We start from the raw sequence: 24,044 nt of genomic DNA on the forward strand, positions 1-24,044 counted from the left end.
GAAGTCGTATCAGAGTTTTCTCCCTCTCTGTTCTGCCCCTCCTTGCACATTTCTCAAAGTGAGTGATGAATGTGTCTGGCAGCAGGGGTGGGGGTGGGGGTTTCCCAGGAAGCACTGGCTCAGCTGGGCTGCTGCACTGAGTGGGGCGGCAGGGGGTTCCCTCCAGCTGGAGCCGGAGGACCAGGTCAAGGCTGCTGGAGTTGAACTCGTGTTTTAGTTTCAGAGAAGAAGGTAACTGAAGCTTGTGAGGTCTCCAACCCTGCTTTACCAGTAATTAAGTGGCCATCTGCGTTGATTCCCATTTGGATCCTTGCTCCAATTCTCCAACTGTTTAACATTTACAGAGTGGGGAAGATCAACTGTGAGGGAATCCAAACCACCACCATCAACAAGACACTGCATGGATGAAACCTTGGCTCAAGGTCCCACCACTTCCTAGCCACATGACCTTGAGAAAGTCCATTCATCTGTTCCCAGCCCCAATTTCTACTTTTCTGAAAGAGGATCAAATGCCCCCTAGTAGACTGGGTGGTTGAGAGGATTACATCAGATGAAAGATAAAATCTGCCAAAGTCAAGCATGTTCTGATCCAACAGGACTATAATCCCAGGACCCAGACGCCCTGTGCTCAATGACTGCACGTGCTATCCATGTGTAGAATTCAAATATTGGTGATTCATAGAAGTCATGGAGTACGTTATATGCTCAACAAAGTGCCTTCCTTCTCCCAAGAGCAAGACACTCAGAACAATGCTTTACTTTCCATTGTTACACTTCATAACACTTTAGGGTCCACAACCTACGGAAGGAAGTTCTGCTTTCTTCCCCTTCACAGAAGAGCCCCAAACGAAAACACCCCACTTCCGCCAGGCAGGAAGCAACTATTGCTTATTTTTTGTGAAGAATGTATAGCTCCATGTGGACAAAACTTACAAAACGGGAACCTGTTTCTCTGCGCATCAGTGTTGTCATTCAGAGCGAAGAGATGCAGGTGCATTATGAAATGGCCCCAGGCACTGAGGTGCCACGAGAGACACCATCACCTGGGTTGCAGAATAGACAGAAGCCTCAGGTTATCCGAACCGGTAGGGTGTGCATGTGTGTGTGTGAGAGTAAGAGGGGCATAAAGAAAGGAGAAAATGGACCAAATGCCACATAAACCCAGAGAGCCTCTGAGTAACAAAGAACTCTGCCCAGCAGGGAAGGACTGGAGAGTCAAGGGCTCAGAGATTATTATACCCAACACAGAGAGGAAGGAACGCCATGCTCACCGGCTAGCAAGAGCTCTCTGTGCTGGTCACTTGGCACGAAGACTCTCACAACCACGAACAGTGGAGAAGGGATTGACACGGGCTTGACCAGCAGGCTCGAACTCCACTTCTGATGTGCACCCGCAGGGTGCTCTTTGCCGGGCTACCAAATCCTTCTGAGTCTCAGTTTCCAGGCCTGTAAGACAGGGACAATGACACATAGTGTGGAAAGAAGTTATGTAGATCAGAGATGATGCACACACAGTGCTCATCATAGAGCATGTCCCACACGATGGCGATGGTTGTGTTTACTGATGCGAGTATGGCAGCCTATTAAGTTCACGGCTGCAACTGCAATGATGGCTTCGAGCCCTTTAAGTCCACACTCTTCCCTACGTGAAGAGTTTGCAGAGGTTCAAATCGGACTTTAGACAAGAGCATCAAACTTTCTGAAGCTGCTCTGAAAGGAGCGTTCAATAAAAATGCCCATCTTAGGAGACAGCCTTTCCTCATGTGCACACAAAACGCCCTAGCTGCGCATTTGTGAGCATTCTGCATATCAGCACTGCATTTCCTTTTTTGAGGCTGGATTCCTGAAAGAGGGAATGAATCATTTCCATCAGTGCTAATTCTTCTGGTGTGCAGTGCAATACCAAGTTTTCAGGGGGCATCTGTGGGAAAGAAAAGCCATGTGGAGGATGGCCAGTGGCCTGTCACCAAGGCTAGCCTCACCTCCCAGCCTCCTCGACAACAGTATGGATATGTCAACTGTGTTTTCCAGAAAAAAGAAAAGACCCACAAGAGAGGCAACACCAGCTTTTTTATTTACGTTAATTTATTTATACTGAGAGACAGAGAAAGAAAGAGAGAGGGTAAGTTGGGAAGAGGCAGAAAGAGAAAGAAAAAGAGAAAGAGAGAGCGCGCGTGCAAACATGAGTGGGGAAAGGGAGGGGGCAGAGGGAGAATCGCAAGCAGGCTCTGCACTGTTGGCACAGAGTCCAATATGGGGCTTGAACCCATGAACCATGACCTGAGCTGAAATCAAGAGTCATATGCTCAACCAATTAAACCTCCGAGGCGCCCCGACACCAACTTTTAAACAGAACTTTCTATTTGAAAAATAATGCTCCTTGACCCCATCTACACCACCCTGTTTGTGACTCACCCTGGTGATACTCACTGCTCAGAAAAGTTTATTTTACCCTCAAAACCAGGATACAATGTGCACAGGACGGTCTGTCTTGTTACCGGTTAGAGAAGATTTTTTTTTTTTTAACAAGACCCTCTGTCTTCAATTTAATGGAAAATATTCTAATAAGCTCATGGGATGAAATTCCTCCACCAAGTCGGTACTTTGCCAGCACTGTATTTACTCGCAAGAATAAGCGACTTCTGCTACTGATGTTAATGGATGACCCATCTGGCAGCAGGCGCTGTGCTAAGTACTGGGGTCGGCGAAGGGGCGGACAGTGCTTGAGATGAAGTGTGTTTAAGAGAACGCAGTACGGTGATAGTTTCACCAGAATATAAGCTATTAACTGAGCTGATGCACTTAAAGAGAATAATCTGGACGTGGACCTCCTGGCTGAGTTTCGACAGCCTAGTGCTTCTTAACCCTGCTTCTCAAACGATGAGGAGATTCCACAGCTGCCGTGCAAACACCTGTCTGAGGACCGAGACTCCTGTTTGGCAGGTACACTCCGTCCTGCAGGGTCAAAGGCAGCTTTTGCACTGAGGCCGCGCAAGTGGATGAAAGCTCTGGTGCCCCCAAGATGTGTCAGTTCAGACTCCTTGCCCCATCTCCCAGGAGCCAGTTCGCTAAAAGGGTCCAAGCTTCCTCCCAGGCCAATGGTGTCCTATGCTCATAAGAGCGCGTGCTTTGCAGTGGCTTAGAACAACGCTCCTGATGTGCCCTGAAGCCCCCTGCGTGGTGCTGAATTTCTGTAAGCCTCAGTTCCCTGCTCAGAGAGGGGCGGCAGCAGCCCCTCACCTCAGCGCTATGACAGGGGCCTGGAGACAGGATGCCTGTGAACGTTTTAGCGAGGCCCACAGCAAACAGGGTCTCATTAGATGCTGTCGCTGTCGGAGGAAGTCTGCCGTCCTCATCCCGGAGAGGCCAAGCAGGGGCGGGCAAGGTCACCAAAACAAGAGGTGTCCTTGTAAACTCAAATATGCTCCAGCCACCTTGCCAGGAGATGGAAAAGAGCTTGAAGAAATGATTCATCTAGTAATAAAGTGCAGATCACTCCGATCATCACGCACAGAGATCTCGGGAGCAAAGGGAGGGCGGCAGCCGCCATCAGAGGGCCGTTGGCCAGTGGAAAACTCGGAAACTTTGACACTCGGCACAAAGGAACAAAATGGAATCATGCACTCGACACCGCCCAGCCAATAAATGGCAGAGCTGGGGTTCAAACCCAGGCAGCCCGGTGTGGCTCCCGCTTCTTCACCATGACCGCACACGAACCCTCCGCGGCGAGGAAGACACGGACCAGGAGCAGGCCCGAGAAAGGCAAGAAACATCGAAACTCGACTGAAGAGAAGAGATGATGATACCAGACATCAGTTAATGGGGCCACAGAGTAAGAGGACTGTAAACAAGAACCTCAAGAAAAGCACAGTCACAGCAGAGACTGAAGTAGACAGCACCCTGAACATGAACTCGCCCTGGAGTCAGCACATGCTTGGGGTCGGCACTGACCAGAAGACACGAAAGTGGAAAGGACCTCACTCAGTGCCTGTATGTAAAGCACATTATGACCCAGAAACGCCTGCGGGGTCCCTGCTCTCTCCCTTCCATCTCTGCAGTAGAGGAGGAGGAAGGCCACCCCCAGTGGCTGAAGGAAGGAGGCAGGAGGGACGAGAAGCATGCTCCTGGTGAAGAGGGAAAATGCGCAGACGGGCCGGTGTCCACACGCCCAGCCAGCCTCACGTGTGGCCGGCTGCAGCCCCGTGACCCTGTCTCTTACTACCCATGCCTATGTCACAGTCACCCCCTGAGCAGGGAATGGCCTGAGATTTCACTCGCCACCAATGGAATAAGCAAGCACGACGAGATACATCCCGTTACCTCACATAAGCCTGGAAGGTACATGTGTCCATTTGGCTGCAAGATTCCCTCCCTCGCTGGCCTTGAGGAAGAGCCAGTGAGGGCGGCCTCCAGGCCTCACAGGGAAGGGGAAGGTGGAACAGGTCCTTGGGCCCTGGGCCCACAAGAAACTGCCAACAGCGCCACAAGCATAGAAGGAAAGCCTTCCCCAGTCGAGCCTCACGTGACACAGCAGCTCTGGCAGACGCCTCGACTACAGCCCTAAACGCGTCCTCAGCTAAATCGCAACCGGACCCCTGACCGGCAGAGACGGTGAAGCAGCGTGTGCACTGAGAGCCGGTTTGCATTGACACTGTTCTGTGGCTCCAGGTAATGAATACGGGAGGGAAGGGCAGCAGGCGAGGCTGACGTAACCACACACGCGTCTCAGAGAGGAGGGGAAGGGAGAGGGAGGCCCGGGGCCGGGGGCTCGGGAAAGGGGCCTGCCCGTCCACCATCTCTGACTCAGACCCAGAGGCTCCGCTCTGACCACACACGTTCCCGGAGCCTGTTCCAGCCACACAGAGGACGTAATGCAACACAGGGACCAAGGGGGTAGCGGTCTTACAAATGGTGGTCTGCACACCCGGCTGCCCTGCAAAGGCTACTTATGATTCAACAATCTGAGCACAGACACATTTAAAGCAGCAAGAGGATTTTTTTTTTAATGTTTACTTATTTTTGAAAGAGGGAGAGAGACAGAACATGGGTGGGCGAGGGGCAGAGAGAGAGAGGGAGACACAGGATCCCAAGCAGGTTCCAGGCTCCAAGCTGTCCGCACAGAGCCTGACGCAGGGCTTGAACCCATGAACTGCAAGATCATGACCTGAGCTGAAGTCGGATGCTTAACTGACTGAGCCCCCCAGGCGCCCCCAGCAAGATGATTTTGCTCATCATGGGCGCTATGCTGGGATCCTACCCCTCATAAAACAATTGGAACGAAAGAGTGTTTAAATGTGATGTAACAGACTTCAGCACTTCATGAAACTCGTGTTCAGAGACACAAGCTGGAGACTTTCCGTGTTAGTGGTTTTGAGAACAGCGTAACAAGCAAAACATCCAAAGTTCCATCTAAATGTTGCTAATGTGGGCTCTTTAAGAACCGAATATAAATGTTCTTAAGGCCCCTGAGCAAGTACCAATAACTTTCAGAAATTAACCCAAGGAGCGTTCCCACGCGGAGCATGTAGCTAAGACGGACCCGCTGAGCCACAGGCCTGTCCCTGCCCAGGTGCCCCGCTGCTGGCACGTGCGCGCGGGGAGGTCTACCGCTGTGTCGCTTCAGGGCTGGGAAAGCCTCATGCACCCTCAGGCCTAGCCTCGCAGTGACAGGTGACGACACACAGACCCAAACACACAGGGCCGGCAGGTTCAGGGTCGCTCAGAAGCACGAACCCTGAACCCCCCGTATGCCCGGCCCCTTTATACCCCCGTCTACCCAACTCCAGCCTCAACCATCAACGGTGGCGTCGGCAGTATCAGACATCCTGTGAGGGACGCACCCAGAAAGACCTTTCATGACACCATTAAGCCCCTACTTGGAAGCGAGCTCTGTGGCAAGAGAAGGAAATGACCTCGAGGACACATTTGTGTGAAAGGTTCGATTCATTTCCCAGAGCAAGGCCCAGCATTTTTGGAGGGAATGGAGATGTCCCTCAAGTCGGCTGCCTTTTCCTATGAGCGATCTACTTCTTATCTTTTTAAATAAGCATGAAGCAGGGAAGAGACGCTGGTGGCAGCGTGCCCCTCCCGCTGCCTCTCATGGTCCTGCCCCCAAACGCACGGAGCCAGACCACAGCCACTCTGGGCTCCCCTCCGACGCTAGCTCACTATGGTGGCTGGAGCTGTGTATCAGGAGCCGCTGACGCGAGCAAGTCACGCCTCTTCATATCTCTGGCAGAAGTGACCTCGTCTGAACCAGCTCCCTCATGGTTGGGAGGCCATTAGGAATGCAGACCAGAGTTCCCTTTTCTCCTAGAAACTTCTGTGTTTCAGATAAATAGCAACCTGCTTTTGTGTGTGATGACGCTGCCCCTTCCCCAGCAGCGGGCGTTACCAAAACAAAGGGGTGACACGGATGTCCCCGGGTCACAGCCCTCCGGAGCTCCTGTCGCGGGACCCATCCCGCAGCCTAAAAGCAATTAAAAAAAAAAAAAAAAAAGTGGTCACTCACCCACCATTCTCCTTCCCACTCTCCCTCGGGACCAAGAACAAATACATGTTTAAAACAAAGCAAGAAGAAATAAAGGCTCATTTTCTTGCTTTGTGCCAACAGCCTTCTCTCCTCGGCACGAGGCTAACCCTCTGCGGGTGTTACCCGGCCAGGACGATGTTGACCCTGCATGTTTCACATGCGCCCGAGTGCCCGGACTTAGCGCTAAAACTAAAACACAACATGCTCGCCACATGCGGGTCTCTTCTAAGTGTCTCATGCGCTAACTCCCTGATGTGGACAACAGCGTGATGAGGAGTGACGATCCCACCATCATCCTGGCCTGACAGAAGAGGAAACTGAGGCAGACTTACTGAGAACGCAGTCAACGGTTATTCACGGACCGCCCGCTCAGCAGAGGGCTGGCAGGGACCCCCTACTCCCCGTGGCCTCAGGTTTCCGTCTGGAGCCTTCTCTGGGAGAGGCAAGTCACAAGAGTAAGTTGTGAGAACGGGGAGTTCGGGAGAAGGGCTGGGCGAGTGGCCCACACAGATAAGCGCAGTCGGCTGCTCCCTGCCCCACGATGAGGGGAGACTGATCTCACGCACCCAGAAGGCCAGAAAGCCTGCTGAGCTTTACTTCTAACTAACCCTCTGCAGGGTTAAGCGCCACCAGTCCACCCACCGGTCCCAAGACCGATGAAAAGCAAGGTCGTGAGTCCAACTGTCCATCCTCACATGCCCTTACACAAGTACGTTCTAAAGCCCAAATGGCTGGTGGCAAGATCTTTGGGGGGAAAGGTAAATCTTTCTCTTAAAGAAAAGGAAACTCAAACCCAAAGGGATGCGAGAACGTAAGCGACTCATGCAACAACGTGTCTGCAGGGGGAGTCCTCTGAGAACACTCTTCTAACTTGCCGTCAGGTGGCATCTGAAAGACAAGGTCATTTTCTACTTTTACGTCACATCTAAAAACACGATCTCCTTTCCAAATGTTGCTTCCACGCAAGCAACCTTCGCCGCTGTGGTACCCTAATCTAGTGGTCGAGAATTCTGGGTGTCGGTAGCTGCATCATTTCCACACAATGGCCAGGGGATTTTGGTGGTGTAGACAGTCTCCGCCTGGCAAAGCCTGAAGATCTCAGTGCTGTAGACCATCTCCAGCCTGGCAAAGCCTCGATTTTTATCAGCTGCACGATACTTCTACCACAGAAAATATGGGACAAAATTACTACCCATGCTCTGTCATCTGGGAATAAAAAGGGCTCTAATACCCTCACTTTTATCACTTGAACTTTCATGTACTCTCAAAATGCAGTGCTTCTGGTTTTCAAAATACATTCAAAGGACTTTCATTCAGTCATATTGATTTTGTGTGTGTGTGATGGAGATACTTCAATGTAGATCATGTGAGCTTCGTGCTTTCCTACTCAAACCATATTTAATAAGAATAGTTTCCTTGGTGTTATCTGAGCAAGAACCTCAAAATAAAAATGGGCCACCTCTGTTCCACGATAAGTTGAAAAACAACATTCCCTCTTTCCCAGAGGTACTAACATGAAGGAAGTCGGCCATCTACCATGGTCAGCTTTACGGAGAAGGACGAATCACAGATACGACAGCACTTAACACCCCTTCGTCCTCACAACCACCCTAAGGTTGCAGCCCCATTTCTAGAAAAGGCACCTGAGATTCAGAGAATTCAGAGATGCACAGGGACGTGCCTTGGGTAAGCTCCTTTCTAGTAGAAGGCTCAGCTCCAAACAGTCTTCTTGGAGCCACAAGTAGTCCTTTTTTTTTTTTTTTTTTTTTTGCCTGTGGCAATTGGTCAGAAAGGAGAAAAGAAAGAACACCGGACAACAAGAAGGACAAACAGCAGACTAGCTACGGAGAGTATGAGAAGAAATAAATACCCACCAAAATGAAGAAACTATGTGGGGCGTGTTTGGTTATGGACTGTGCTTAGGCCAGTGGCCAGCAAGCATTTTCTGTACGGGCCCGAAGAGTCTGCAGGGCACACGGAATCTTCTGCAACTATGCACCTCTGCCATTATCGTGTGAACGCATCTCAAATAACAGCAAGTGAATGGACACGGCCGTGTGCCAGTAAAACCATACTTATAACAGGTCTCAGACCAGATTTGGACTTCTTGCTGCTGTCTGCCAGTCTTTGGCCTCGATGCTCACTGGCCTCCAAAGCTGAGGAGATACTAAAGAGGTAAAGACAAAATTCAGCGGCCAACATAAAATTCTGGGGTGATGTAACAGTCCCCTCACATGGGGCCGTCCCCACAAGCACCTGGCCTGTGGGGGCTCAGCCTAGCCACTGGATGAAGAGGCTCAAGAGATGTGTGTGTTCAGTGTTAGCTCATCCCGAGTTATTAACATTCAAAGAACTAATCCATAAAATATTGTGTCAATTATGACTCCTGTAACTGGTAAGCCCATTCTTACCACACAACACACAGATGCCATATTTTATGTGGACAATTATGGGAAAGATCACCCCAATGTTTCCAAAGTAACAACAGAAGAAAACTGTCAGGAAGAAGAGAGGCAACTGAATGAGTCCCGGCATCCATCTTGGACAACCCAGCTACCTGGAAAACTCTGACTTCCTGTGCCATTTCCTTCCTAACAGTTGCTCCTCATGAAGGGGTCAATCTAACCATCTTTTCCTCCAAGAAGCTCTGCTCAAACACCCCAGATGAGATCAAGGCACTTGCCCTGCACGCCTATGACACTCCACTTCTTCACCGCTCCTGGCATACCAATACTTCCTTCCTAGCTCAACATCTGCTTCCCTTCTCGACCATAAACTCCAGAAAGCTGCCTTGTTCAACGCCTCCGCACAAGGCTGGCAACGAGAACTGCACTGAATAGAAGGCTTTGGTGTGTCAAGATACTGCTCTCCACCGAGACATACCCAGTCATCACCAAATCAGCAGAGCACGATTCTGCAGAGCTGCCCTGAAGCTTTCCCAGCCTGTACGACGTGATAAAGCCAGGGAGAAGACGTGTCCCGTGCCAGGAGGTGGTGTGGCCCTGCATTTAACAGAGGATGGGCAGGAAATCTGTTCCTAGGTGTGTTAACATAGAAGCTGCAAAGCGGCTTTCTCTCACCCTTATCAGTTACGGAAACACATGTGGTTTGGGTGATGACAAAATGTCGCTTAACCTAGGCCGCTGCAAATTCAAAGCTATTTAGCTGGATGGATTTTGAATGAGTATGTGCACAATTTCTTTTTTGTTTCAATACATACACACAGCACGTATAACAACACAAACAGTGGCACACACATAGAGCTGCCTGAGCTACGGGGGAAATAGAGCAAATCATAAAATACATGTCCTATGATCCATTTGTGTGAATTAAAACAGAAAAAAATAGCTAAAATGATGCATGCCCCACAGTGTGGCTGTACCCAGTAGAGGGATCTGGGTTAACTTCATTTTCTTCCCTTTTATCCATCAGTACAGTTGACCCTCTGAATTCAACAAGCCCCCTTACATGTGGACTTTTTCAGTAAATACAATCCAGTACAGTAAATGTGTTTTCTCTTCCTTATGGTTTTCTTAGTAACATTCTCTCTTCTTTAGCTTACTTTATGTAAGAATACAGTATATAATACATGCAACATACAAAATATGTGTTAAGCTACTGTCGATGTTATAGGTAAGGCTTCCGGTCAACAGTAGTTATGTTTTGGAGAAATGAAAGTTATATGTGGATTTTCAACCATGTCGGGGAGGGCAGATTGGTGCTCCTAACCACCCCACACTGTTCAAGGGTCAACAGGAGTCTCTCTCTTTTTTTTTTTTTAATAAATGACCACATAGTCTTGTAAAGAGGTTTTTTTTTTCTTGTTGTTAGAAATCTCAAACAAAAAATCTGATAATTAGACAATTCTTCAAAGCTATTGCAAAGAAACATTATATAGAGAGAAAATGTGAAGAGGCAATGCTGTTACTATTTAACAGAGCACTGCTGGCAGAGTAAAAACAAAACAAAACAAAACTGTTTCTGACCTGCATAAACATTCACCCATTCCTACCAATATCATAATGATGATCCATCTCACCATGGTGAACATCAGCACACAAAACAGGACCAACACCAATGCTAGGGGCATTAATTTCAGCTTCTAAGTACATTCTTACTTCTCCTGGAGCATGATATATTTTACATTGGCCTAATTTCTCTCTGGTCTTGGACTCTGAGAATTACAGAAACTTATCTCACCAATTTCAGTGACCAAAATGAATCCAGGGGGTAAGAAACTTCAAAAGTGAAATCTCCGGTCTTTTTTTTTTTTTTTTAATGTTTTATTTATTTCTGAGAGAGAGAGTGAGAGCGAGCATGAGCAGGGGAGGATCAGAGAGAGAGGGAGATACAGAATCTAAAACAGGCTCCAGGCTCTGAGCTGTCAGCACAGAGCCTGACGCGGGGCTCGAACCCACGAACCATGAGATCATGACCTGAGCTGAAGTGGACGCTAAACCGACTGAGCCACCCAGGTGCCCTGTGAAATCTCCAGTCTTAAAGGTTATTTATATAGGTCAGAAATTGGCAGGCAGGCATTAGGAATGTCCTTGTAGTTACCTGAAATTTGATTACAATGTTTATACACTGGAGTCTATAAGACCATATACTAAGTATGTTTAATTTCAATTCATGTGGTAATCGAACATCAGCCTATGCCTAAAGCAGACCCATTACCACATTTCCCATCTTACATTATGTTTTAATATCTTACATTTCTTTTCATAAATCCTAAGTATCTCATAAATCCTGTCTTGTGCTTAAATAACGCTCTATAGGCCAGTGACAACAGTTTCATTCATTCCACACGACTTGAAGAGACTTGCAAGCTCCAAATGAAAGAGGTTTGATACCTCTTCATAAAGGACTGAAATGGACCACACAAACCAAATTCTTTAGGAGACTGGCGCTCTGATTACAGAGTTGACCTCCACCCAATAACAATTATAAACAGTGGCCAGATATAAAATCAACTTTGAAGGTGGAGGAAAACAACCAGGCAGAAAGTCAACCATCTACAGCCCTTCAAGGAAGAGAATCACGTTCAGTGGTAAATTACACCTATAGGGCTTAGCCCATGAGAGCGGGACAGCCCTGGGCCACGGCAGATGGGACTCGAAAGGCAAAAGCACAGCCTTGTTGGTCAGGATACAGACCTGCCAGGGTGGCTGAAAATTGAGGAAGAAAGTCCCCCAAATGAGGAAGCCAGGAGGGTGAAATCCCAAATGTGCAAATAAACACCACATTTGTTGCCTAAACTGAGAGCCACGAGTCCAGGGATCCTGAGGAAAACAGCAGCTGAAACATTCGTAGGATGCTGACCAGCTCCAACAGCTACCCACGTGCTCCGGGGGCCTGAGAAAGGCCTCCGGCTCCTCTGAAAATACGTAGGACCCTGGCTTAACGCGCAAAGACCTATTCCCAAGGCAAGCGGACGTGTCCTGGGAGGTACAGGCAAAACAGAGAGAGCAAAGCAAAGAAGTCTGTGATATTTGAGCTGATCTGCCAATAATTTAACTGCCTGTTTGAACAAACTCAACCTTCCTTGGGGGGAACATAACAGAATCCAAGTCTTTATAACAGAACATCTGCAGTGCCCTGCCACACGATTAAACAGGAAGACAAATGGGAGACAAATGGGACATGTCAGTCCATAATCCAATCAGTCCACAGAAACAGACCAGCACACAACCCGGAAATGGAATCAGAAGACAAGGATTTTAAAACAACAATGCTAAATATTTTGAAGAATTTACAGAGACTGACAGAATGGATAAAGAAATAGGAAGTTTCAGAAGAGAGATTAAAAAAAAAGTGCAAGAACCAAATGGAAATTCTAAAAGTGAAAACTACAATACCTGAAATAAACAACACTGGATTAGATGGGCAGATTACCAGATTGGACAAAATAATGAAAAGGGACTGGTGAACTTTAAGATATGTCAATATAAACCATCCAGGCTGAAGCAAGGAGAGAAAAACAATAGTTTACAAAGAGCCTCCAAGACCTGTAAGTGGTCCAATTTACAAGTTAAAGGAGAGTCAAGAGAATGGGGCAGAAAAATACATGTAGAGAAACAAAGGCCAGAGACTTTCAGAACTGAGCAAAAACAGCCATGTACCTGAGTAGGGTGTTCAGTTAACCACAAGAAAACCTCTCCCAGTCATGAAAACCAAAGATAACAACGATGTGTAGACGTAACCAGAGAAGACAAGACACAGAGAAATAATAAGAACGATGGCAAATAGCTCATCGAAAATAGGAGGCCAAAAGAGAGCAAACAACATCTTGAAAGAACTACTGGCAGCTGGGGGGGTGGGGGGTGGACAGGGGAAGAGAGGCCCCTCTATGAATTCCATGCACAACAAAAACCCTTCAAAAATAAAGGAAAAATAGGGGCGCCTGAGTGCTTCAGTAGGTTAAGCGTCCGACTTCGACTCAGGTCATGATCTCCCGGTCAGTGGATTCTGGCCTTGCATCGGGCTCTGTGCTGACAGCTCAGAGCCTGGAGCCTGCTTCCAATTCTGTGTCTCCCCCTCTCTCTGCCTCTCCCCTGCTCACACTCTGTCTCTCAGAAATGAATAAATGTTAAAATTTTTTTAAATAAAAAAGGAAAAATAAAGAATCTTCATAGGAATGCAAACAGACAATCTGTTGCCAATACACGTGTACTGCAAGACATGCCCAAGGAAGCTTTTCGAGAAGACAAGTGGCAGCAAATCTCAATTTGTGACAGAAAGGAATGAAGAACCCTGGAGCAGCAAATGCACAGGTAAACATAAAAGACCATTATTTCTCTTCATTTCCTTCAGACCGATTGCTAGAGACACCATATTAACTGTGTAGATATGCACATGCTATTTACATACACCTAACATTGTATTAAAAATAATAAAACTGTAGGGTTTATACCATATGGTTATAAAATATATGACCACAGTACAATAAATTAAGAAGAGGCAAATGAAACCATGTTGTAGGTTTCTTACATTTTTAGAAAAGGAGATATAGGATCAAAAAACATTTTTAAAGAATGAGACAAATATCAAACAACAAAATGGTAGATCTAAAGCTAACTACATCGGGGCGGCTGGGTGGCTCAGTCAGCTAAGCGTCCAACTTCAGCTCAGGTCATGATCTCATGGCTTGTGAGTTCGAGCCACACGCTGGGCTCTGTGCTGACAGCTCAGAGCCTGGAGCCTGCTTTGGATTCTGCGTCTCCCTCTCTCTCTGCCCCTCCCCCACTCATTCTCTGTCTCTGTCTTTCTCTCTCAAGAATAAATAATAAAAAAAATAAAATAAGACTAACCACATCAATAGTTATAGTAAATAGACTAAATATTCCATTTAAAAGGCAGAGATTATCAAAATACACAAAAAAAGCAGTACTCAACTATATACTACCTACAACAGATGCATTTTAAACATGAAGGCACAGATAGATAAACAGGTGGAAAAGCATATACCACCATGACCTCAATACAAAAACTAGACAAAGACAATAAAAGACAATAGATCTGTATCACTCAAAAAACACATGTGCAAAAATCGTCAACAAATCCTTATAAGCATAAGGACAGGTAAATAAACAGTGAAGTAGAACAGAGGCCAAAAATAGACATACACAGGCGCCTGGGTGGCTCAGTAGGTTAAGCACTGAACTTTGGCTCAGGTCATGATCTTGAAGCTTGCTGAGTTCCAGCCCCTTGTCAGGCTCCATGCCAATAGCTCAGAGCCTGGAGTCTGCTTCAGGTTTTGTGTCTCCCTCTCTCTCTGCCCCTCCTTTCATGCTCTGTCTCTCTCTCTCTCTCTCAAAAATAAATAAACTTAAAAAAAAATAGATGTATGGATTTATGGTCAACTGATTTTTTGATCAAGATACCAAAATAAGTCAGTGGGTATAATAATAGTCCTTTCAACAAATTGGGCACAAAGAAATAGATAACCATACAGAAAGAATGAATCCTCACCTCTACACCTCACATAGAATAACCGTAAAGGCTAAAACTGTAAAGGAGGAAAACAGGAGAATATCTTTGTGACCACAGAGCAGGCAAAGTGCTACAGATAAAAGAAACAAAAAGCGATAAATTGGACTTCATCTAAATTAAAGCTTCTGCTTTTTGAAAAACACAGTTAAGAAAATAAAAGGACAACTACCAACTGGAAAATACTCACACTACCCATATCTGATAAAGGACTCGTATCTAAAATACATAAAGAACAGCTGTAATTCAACAACTAAAAAGCATAAAAAGGTAAGAACAAAAAAGTCACACAACTCAGCTTTAAAAAAAGAAAAAGACCTGACTCAATTACCTCATAAAGAAGACACATGAATGGCCAAGAAGCACAAGACAAAATTTTCAACGTCATTATCATCAAAGAAACCACAGGAAACCGCACAGTACATCATACCCACTAGAATGCTGATACTGAAAAGACGAACAACAGCAAGTGTTGGCAAAGGCTTAAAGCATATTGGAGTATCACATACGTCGTGGATGGGCATGTTTACATAACCCCTTTAGGAAAACATTTGACATTTTTAAATAAAATTAAACATATGCTTATCCAGCGATGTACTTGTCAGTATATGCAAAAGAAATGAAAACCAATGTCCACCAAGAGATTTATATAATAATGTTCGTAGTAATTGTATTCATAATGGACAAAAACCATAACCCATCTAGACAGGTGAAGAGGTAAGTTCATACAACAGAATACTACGCATCAACCTAAAGAAACAACCTCTGATACTTGCAACAAGAATGAGTCTCAAAAACACCTTTAAAAGTGAAGCCCAAAAAGCCAGAGAGATCCATGAGCATAGTAAGTAGATCTCCATGTAAATGAAATTTGGGAAGAGGCAAAACTAGGCTCTGTTGGTAGAAATCACATTACTGTTTATTTCTGGCGTGGGACAAATGAAAGCTACGGCACAAGAGAATTTTCTGGATGATGGAAGCATTCTTCATCTTGAGAGAGATGTTGGCTCACTGACGCACTCACTTAAAATGTATACATCGTGTTGCATATAAATTACATCCACAGGTCAAACCTATTTCTCCTCTCATTATGCTGGGGGACTTCTAATGTCTCAAGAACAGAAAGTGTGTGTGTGTTCAGTCAAGTTGTTTTATGTACACACACTATCAAAGCAAAGGAAAAAGTATTGTTACCTGCTTCCTATCAAAATAATCTCTGGACATTTGTTCTGACCTAAAGCAAGCAGTCCTTCACGTCTTATATGGTTTTACTTACTCCACTGACAACTTACAGGTTACTTTTAACAACACCATGGAGAAAATACTCCACAAACTATGAAACATCAGTCTACATGTTCCAAGATCTTACTCAGTCTAGAATATTTATTAAATTCCTACCATATTCCAGGAAGAATGATCGTCCCTAAGGAAATGAAAAATCCACACCCTCCTGGTGAAAAGCTCTCAGTCTGAAAGATGTAATATGTACCTACCTCAACAATTACCTTAAGGTGTAAAGTATAATTTGCTTAAGACCTCACTTGAGTAAAACATACCACTTCTTTTCCCTCTAAAAATATAACAATTAATATTGACCAATAACATACAAGAAATACAAAGAATCCTGTTATTCTTTTTGAAGGACACAATAATTTTGAGAAAGGAAAACTTCTTTGGTAACTAATTCCACATAATCACGTTTCAAGGAAAAACAACCCATATACCTTTTTTTTTTTTAAAGTTTTTTTTAAAGTGTTTATGTAAACTCCAAGGATGTGTTGAAAGGGGAACTCTCTTTCACTGCTGGTGGGAATGCAAACCTGTGCAGCCCATATGTACCTTAAAAAAAAATGATCCCACCCCACTGCGAAGGGGATTAGGCAACTCCGTGTGGTTCCACGGGCCCACATCCTCCGTCCCAGCCATATAGCTGGTCTGCCTGGGTTGGATCCATCTGAAGGCCAGTCTCAGAATGAAGAGAGGGTCTAGGTCAGTTTCCACTCTGAGGAATCCAACTAGGATACAAATCACTTCCCCTCTCCTGAGCCTACTCTTGTCCCCTCCACTGATATTAGCCATTTCAAAATCAACAATGACCTCCAACATTGTCAGCACCAGCGGTCAGTTCCCAGTCTCATTTAATATGACTCAGCAGCAGCATGTGACACAGGTGATCTCTTGCTTCTGTTCAAAACCTGCGCCTTACTTGGCCCCCGGAACGCTGCGTATATCTCCACTGCCCTTCCTTCCGGTGGCTCCTTCTTGCTGTCGGTTGCGGACCGTTCCCGATCTCTGAAAGCGCCCAAAGGGTCACTCAATTCTCCAATATCTTCTCTGTGATCATTTCCCCTCTCCGTCAGCGGTCCTCAAACGTTTGATCTCATGACCTCTTCACACTTTTAAAAACTACTAAGGAGCTCAAAAAGCTCTTGTTTATAATAGGCTTGTATCCATAGACACTTACTATGATAGAAAACTGAGAAAACGTTTAAATATTTAGTAATTCATCTAAAAGCCATGATGAGCCCATTACATGTCAACAAAAGTAACAAGTTCTAATGAAAAATATATTTTCCAAAACAACAATATTATGTATTTTGGAAGAAGAGTGGCAGTGATTTACATTCTTGAAAATCTCTTTAATATCCCACTTAACAGAAAACAGCAGGTTCCCAGGTCTCTGTCCGCATCCGGTCAGCTTTGATGTCCCACGCAGCCTCTGACAAGCTGCACTGTACTGCATGCCCTAGTACTGCTATTAGAAGTCTGGACTCCGCAGAGCCCTATACAGGCCCAAGGACCCTTTCGGGTGACCTCATCCAATGCCCTGGTTTCAAGTACCATCCCTTCACGGACAGCTCCCAGTGAAGAGGTGACTGCAGGCAGGGCTCTCTGGACCTGGAGGTTCAGACAGCCAAGCAGCTTCTCAGTATGTCTACGGAGATACCCAACAGCTGTGTACCTGAACTCATAAGCACTTGCCTCCTCGCAGCCCCAACACTTTCTTCCTGTATGTTTTCCATATCGCAGTAAATGATGACTCGCCTTACTGGCGGCTCAGGTCAAAATTCGTGGAGAAATCCTGAATGTCTCTTTCTCCCAAATGCACACCTGGCCACACCCAAATTCTATGAGCCTTCTTCAGGAGCATACCCAGAACCGGACCACATCCTGTTCACCCTTCACTCCCCCTGCCCTAGCCAAGCTCACGTGACTGGCCTGCACTCTGGGAAGAGCCTCCCAAATGGTCTCCGCGCAGCATCCCGGGTCCCCTCTGGCACCTTCTTCCCACGGCAGCCTCAGTCCAATCACGGCACTCGTGTGCTTACAACCCTGGGTACCTTCTCGCCTCACTGAGACCAGGAGCCAGAGTCCTCATCACACCCCCGGAGGCCCTGTGCGGTCTGGCGCGGACTCACTACCTCCCTCGCTCACTCCTCTCCAGCCACTCCAGCCCCTTGGCTGGCGCTCACAGTCTCTTCCGGGGGGGTGGTCTTTGCAAATGCACTTCCCTCAGATATCCTGGGTCTGAGGCTTGCCACCCTTACCACCCCCCCGCCCCTGTGGAGCACTGACATTCCACCGCATCAAAGATGCTGGCCTGGCCGCCCCTCCACACCCTTGCCTGCTTTCTTTTCCCTCCTAAAACTCACCATTACCTGGTACCCGTGACAATGAGAGGCGAAACCCTGTCTGGCTCAGCGCCATGGCCCAGTGCCTAGATCAGGGCCTCTGTAGTAGGCACACAGGCCTATTGTTAGAGGAGATGAACAGAGACACTGGCCCAGGCAGCATCAGACACTGAGGGCTCAAGTGATGAGGTAGAGAGGTCAGGAGAGCCACACACACACCAGCACTAGGAGGGAGAAACCATAAATCTGGGGAAGCAGCCCCGTGACACAGGCTCCCGGCACCAGGAAACAGCACCTGCTGGACTGGGCTCCTCCGGAGGCCTGGGCACCAAACCATCACCCAACCTTTACCTTGTCCGAAGAGCAGCGCTCACAAGTCCCTGCAAACATGCCAAAATCTTGTGGCTGAGAGCACTTCCCCCCAACGGCACCGGAATCAGTTCAGTACCGTCCGGCCCTCCTTATGTACTGAAATCTTAAGTGGAACAGAACATGTGGCCAGCACAGAGGAAAGCGAGGGGTCTGCTTAGTCCACCTTCCAAAGCCTCGGCCAACACACTAACTTTCCTCCTCGTCACAAACTGCTTCCAAGAGGGAACAACACCGTAATGTTAACAGTTACACTAAGCCAGGCTCTGCTGCCGCTGAAATTCACCGAGTGTGAGTGAAAAACCCCACAGCAAATCACTTTGGTCAGGATTCCGAGAATGAGTGCTGGGGTTACTTCATGCAGTTAAAATCAAAGTCACGAAACCATAAACAGCACACTGGCTGACAAGTATTTTCTCCAAAAAGAGGAAAGTGTTTTTTTTTTTTTTCATTCTGAACAAGAAAGAAAAGTAGCACAAATGGACCTCCTATCAGGACAGTACCCCAAAACCCTGCTGGACCGTGCAGGACGTCCACAGGGGCCAGTCACTCGCTGTCCTTCCCCGTGGGCTGTGCCAGGCGTTGGGGAGAGCGCTCAGGACCAGGCAATCTCTCAGCAAGCCCACGGGCTGCCCTCCTTTAACCCGCTACCAATCCCAACTTAAAAGTGACATGGACCCGATGATCCCAGCAAACTGCCTCTTCCGGGCTCCGCGTACACAACAAGAAAGGAGGCACCTCTCCGCGGGATGGAGTCACTGTCACTGTCTCTGTCACCGCCGTCCCTGTAAGCTACGACTCTGTCCGTTTCTACAGTTACAAGTGTGCTCTTCTGAAACGTCCCAAATAAAACAAGAACAAATATATTTTTAAAGCAGAGTAATTTTTAACAGTCTTTAAATAGAGAAAGGAAAAGCAGAAATGGTAGTTCCCAGAAGTTATTTCTCAACCTTCTTTAGGGCCTGGCGGAGGGAGGGTGTGGATGTGGGGCTCTGCCTGCTGAGCAGAGAAAACCAATCCACCTCCCTCCCTCCTCGTGACTTTTGCTCACGAGCAGACATGGTTCGATCCTCAGTGATCAGCGCTTGTGATGGAGAACCAATTTGCTAGGAGCCAGGAAGCTTCTAAAGACGAACTGAATGCTGCCTGTGAAGTCAGCCAGGGGGCGGACAGGGCGGGTTTGAACCAGCGATCTGCACGCATGCGCAGTCCCTGGCGCCAGGCTGAGTCTGGTTTCCTGGATCTGGAAGCAGGGGAACACGTGGACCTCTGTCTTCTTGACCAGGATTGAGTGGGCGAGTTCCCTCCGACTCCGTGTCCTTCTCACCGAGGCCTGCCCTGCCCCGCCCCCACACCCGACACCACACCCCAGGCTCACCCAGCTCACGTGCACACACACTCACACTGACACTCCCACGCTCTCAACTGTGGTTTGGCCAGAACCCTGATCACCACCGAGCACACATGCACTTGTGTTCTAGTTCATCTGAAGTGTCTCCTCCATCAGGCCGTAAGCTCCAAGGTTTAGCTTTGGGGTTTTTGTTTTTCTTTTGAAGGTGGTTCATGACCTAAAGTATCTAAAGGAGGCCTGGAATGTAAAGGTGACACCAAAAATTTGGTGAATGAAGGAAGGTCTTGAAAGCCCCTACAAAGTCGCAGGGTTTTTATTAGCGATAAAAGCCTTAGGCTATAAAAGACCTAGGGGCGCCAGGTGGCTCAGTCAGCGGATCATCCAACTTCAGCTCAGGTCATGAGCTCACGGTTCATGGGTTCGAGCTCCGCCTCGGGCTCTGTGCTGACAGCTCGAAGCCTGGAGCCTGCTTCATATTCTCTCTCTCTCAAAAATAAACAAGCATTTAAAAAAGGCACTCTGCAGACGATATTATCTTTAGAGAAGAGACTATCTGAAGTTGTTCAGAGCACTTTTTACGGAAAGCAAACTGTCACCAACAACACAGGCCAGCTGTGTAATAGAGCAGGGAGTACTTTAAGGAGTAAAGGAGAAAGAACTGCTGTAAACCCATGCAGTGACACTGCTCTGGGTTATCCGGCCTGATGAGACCAAGAACTCCACACACTTCAAAAGAAGCTAAGTTTACAACAGCACAGAGCTTGGAAACAGACCCTGGATCGCAAGTGGGTGTTTGTTACATGCCCCTTACCCCCAGCTGCTCACCTCCAGTCACTGAGCCCCATCGCTGAGAAAGTTCCCTCAGTCAGTTTACTGCATTCGGATTCACACATTTTGACAGGAGAGAAAAACATTGGAATGTGAGAATGTCGGGACAATAATCATGCCTTGAAATATTTTTCTTAAAGGTGGCTTTTCTGGCTGTGTGAGGGTTTATAAGTGAGTACATTAATAATTGAACCTTTTCCACCAAACACTGTAGAAGAAAAAAGATTCTGTAAATAAGCTATTTCTTATATAATCTTTGCTTCTACTATGGTAGCATCAACACAGGGAGAAATAAACGTATATAGTCAAATCAAGGACACCCAACACATCTTTGCAGGTGATACAAATCAACTATCAAAGGAATGACCCAAGATTAAAAACACCTGCACAAAAAGAGAAAAGATTTCTCCAAATCAAAAAAGCTTTCTTCATTTTACTAAAGGATTTCTTACAAGTCCTTTTAAATTAGTGAACTTTCCTTGCCAACCTAAATTAATGTATTCTACGAAAAATACCAGTAAGGGGCGTCTGGGTGGCTCACTCAGTTGAGCGTCCCACTCTTGATTTCTGCTCCAGATCATGATCCCAGGGTCATGGGATTGAGCCCCGTGCTGGGCTCCGTGCTGAGTGTGGAGCCTGTGGAGATCCACTTTCTCTTTCTCTCCCTCTTTCTGTCCCTCTCCTCTGCTAAATAAATAAATGGAATGGCCTCTTTAAAACAATAAAACATAAACAAAAATATCTTTTATATAATTTTCAGAAATGTGTTCACTGCATGGAAAATACAACAAAGACGAACGGGAAAGCCCTGGGAAAAGTCTGTGCAATCAAATTTTGAGCAAAAAATAATAAACAGTGATTTCTTTGGTTAAGTAACTAAAAAGCCTAAAAACATTTATAAAGTGGGTCACAAACCATCTTCCACCTTAGAAACTATTCCCACCGGTGCCACTTCAGAGTAACCATTACAATATCGACAAGAGCCATTTCCTGTGACTGAATGTGAGGATCTGTTACGCTAATGTGTTTTATAAAATTAAAATTCCAAATCAGTTACTCAAAAAATCACATAATAGTCACTCCTCTAAGCCCTTCAAATAACAATTTTAAACTTTATAACCATAATATGGTCTTATATAGAAGTCTCCAGCTGACAAACCAGGCTATTAGTGCAGCCGCATGCTTGCCACATCACACTTCTGCTCCTTTTCGTGGCAAATATTTAAAGCACACGACGGATTTTCAAGATTTCAAAAATATATAGCTGTACCAGGCATCATTATCCCTGCTCTGATCATCATAACTTGGGCTTTCTTCCATTCAACATTTGCTTAGAACCATAACACACGTTTAAAAAATTATTCATTAGCTTAAGTCATGCTAGATATATTGGTGATTCCGGGACACTGTCACTGAATGTGGCAAGGCAGACGGAGGCTACATGCGTGAGGATAGTAACCCAGATCGCAGGTCCCTTCCCGCAGAACGAATCTAAGATGAGACTCTCAACAAGAGAAAATGACCGTTCACCACACCGCATAGGGCCCACGCAGGGCCGTGAGCACGTTACGTATTTCTACGGATGGCGCTGCTTCTTGCCACCCACCGTCTGTTTAGGTGAACCAAGAGTTAGAGAGCCGACTGCATTTCCAAATCATAAAACTGACTCTGCAGGTTTACACACTGCACACATAACACCGTTAACATTAACAATTTCTTTTTGAGACTGGCTTCGTGTTTGTATCACCGGCACAGTCTACTAATTCCAACTATTTTCACTTACGAATAATATTCAGAATTCTAGTCAAAGGAAATAACACTGAGTGAACAGACCAAGGTACCTCAGAGCCTCCCAGGATGCCAGCAGGGGGCCTGGGGCAGAGAGCACATCATAAAAATATAACAAATTACCCTCCCTCTTCTACTGGAGGGGTTACTCAGGGATCACAGCTCACTTACAAGGCTGAAATTAGGGGCGCCTGGATGGCTTAGTTGGTTAAGCGTCCAACTCTTGGTTTCAGCTCAGGGTTGTAAGTTCGAGCCCTGCATCAGGCTCTGTGCTGACACTGAAGAAGAGTCTGCCTAGGACTCTCTCTCTCTCTCTCTCTGCCACTCCCTCACTTGTTCTGTTTCTCTCAAAATAAATAAACTTTTTTAAAAAAGATGAAGCTATATTATATAGTAAAACATTAGACAATCAAGTCAGTGAACAAAAATAAATCTTCGTTTCAATAAGTAAGGTCTCAGAGACCTTGAGGTCTGCCCACAGAAAGTGTATTATAAGGTATTACTCTCCACCTCACCACTGAACTAATCTAACAGTGTAGGGCAGACCCGCAAAAGGAGAAAACTGGATGCATACCTCAATTTTTAATAATTCTTCGGGCTCTGCCCTAAATGTCTTCCCACTTCATTTATTAGAAGCACTTACTAAAACCAAAGCAACAAAACAGAGCTTTCCTTTCCGCAGAATGACACCACAGATACCTTAAACCACTCCTCCTCCAGACAAAAATAACTAAAGAAGGAGGAGAAGAAAATACAACATCTTTGTAAACGCATCAGTGAGGTGACAGTGAAGGAAGAGACAATAAAAGTGGGGAAGCTGGGAAATGGGAAGGGACCAAAAACAGAACCCCGGTCACCCTGACCTTCTGTTCTCGTCACTACACGGCGCAGGGGAGGAGACAGAACCAGCACCGCTCAGGGCGAGTTGAACAGATCCCTGCGTTGCACTGGGCCTCACAGAACTATGCCCTCAGGTTACGTGTGGCTTTTTTTTTTTTTAATTCTTTTTATGTTTATTTATTTTTGAAAGAGAGAGGAAGAGAGGGAGACAGAAACAGAGCGTGAGTGGGGGAGGGGCAGAGAGGGAGACACAGAATCCGAAGCAGGCTCCAGGCTCTGAGGTGTCAGCACAGAAATATGAGATCATGACCTGAGCTGAAGTCAGATGCTCAACTGACTGAGCCACCAAGGCGTCCCACGGGTGGCTTCTTTTTAAAACGAGCATATTTGGGGGCAGGGGTGGGGTGAGATGGAAAACTTCACTTGAGATTTCATAATCAACAACTAGTACTCTGTGGTTTTGAGTTCCAAATTCAAAAAATGTCGTCACGCAGCGAATGTAAATGATAGTGCCTTGCAGGTACCTGGCTGATGCAAGTATAAATACTTCATTTAGGTCTCAAAGAACTTGCACAGATAACACTTCCAATGAACATGAGCTCACAGTCAATAAACCGTAAACACATAAGGAACTAAGTCACCATGAGTGAGTGCCAACAGACACAGGTGAATGAATCTCATCAGAAAAGACTTCATACACTGGAAATCTAAATAC

At 46.4% G+C, this 24,044-nt stretch overlaps 1 protein-coding gene across 2 annotated transcripts in view; it reads right to left on the bottom strand.

The window, feature by feature from the left end:
• SGMS1 (sphingomyelin synthase 1) overlaps positions 1–24,044 on the bottom strand; it is a 262,857-nt gene that overhangs the window by 104,596 nt on the left and 134,217 nt on the right. For both annotated transcript variants that reach the window (XM_039238521.1, XM_039238522.1), the window contains one exon: positions 1,272–1,446. The gene's annotated coding sequence lies outside the window, so the exon portion shown is untranslated. The remainder of the gene's footprint in view (positions 1–1,271; positions 1,447–24,044) is intronic.

The sequence above is a fragment of the Hyaena hyaena genome, unplaced genomic scaffold (genome assembly GCF_003009895.1).
Source record: "Hyaena hyaena isolate Hyena2069 unplaced genomic scaffold, ASM300989v1 scaffold_141, whole genome shotgun sequence".
In the NCBI taxonomy this organism is placed as follows: domain Eukaryota; kingdom Metazoa; phylum Chordata; class Mammalia; order Carnivora; family Hyaenidae; genus Hyaena; species Hyaena hyaena.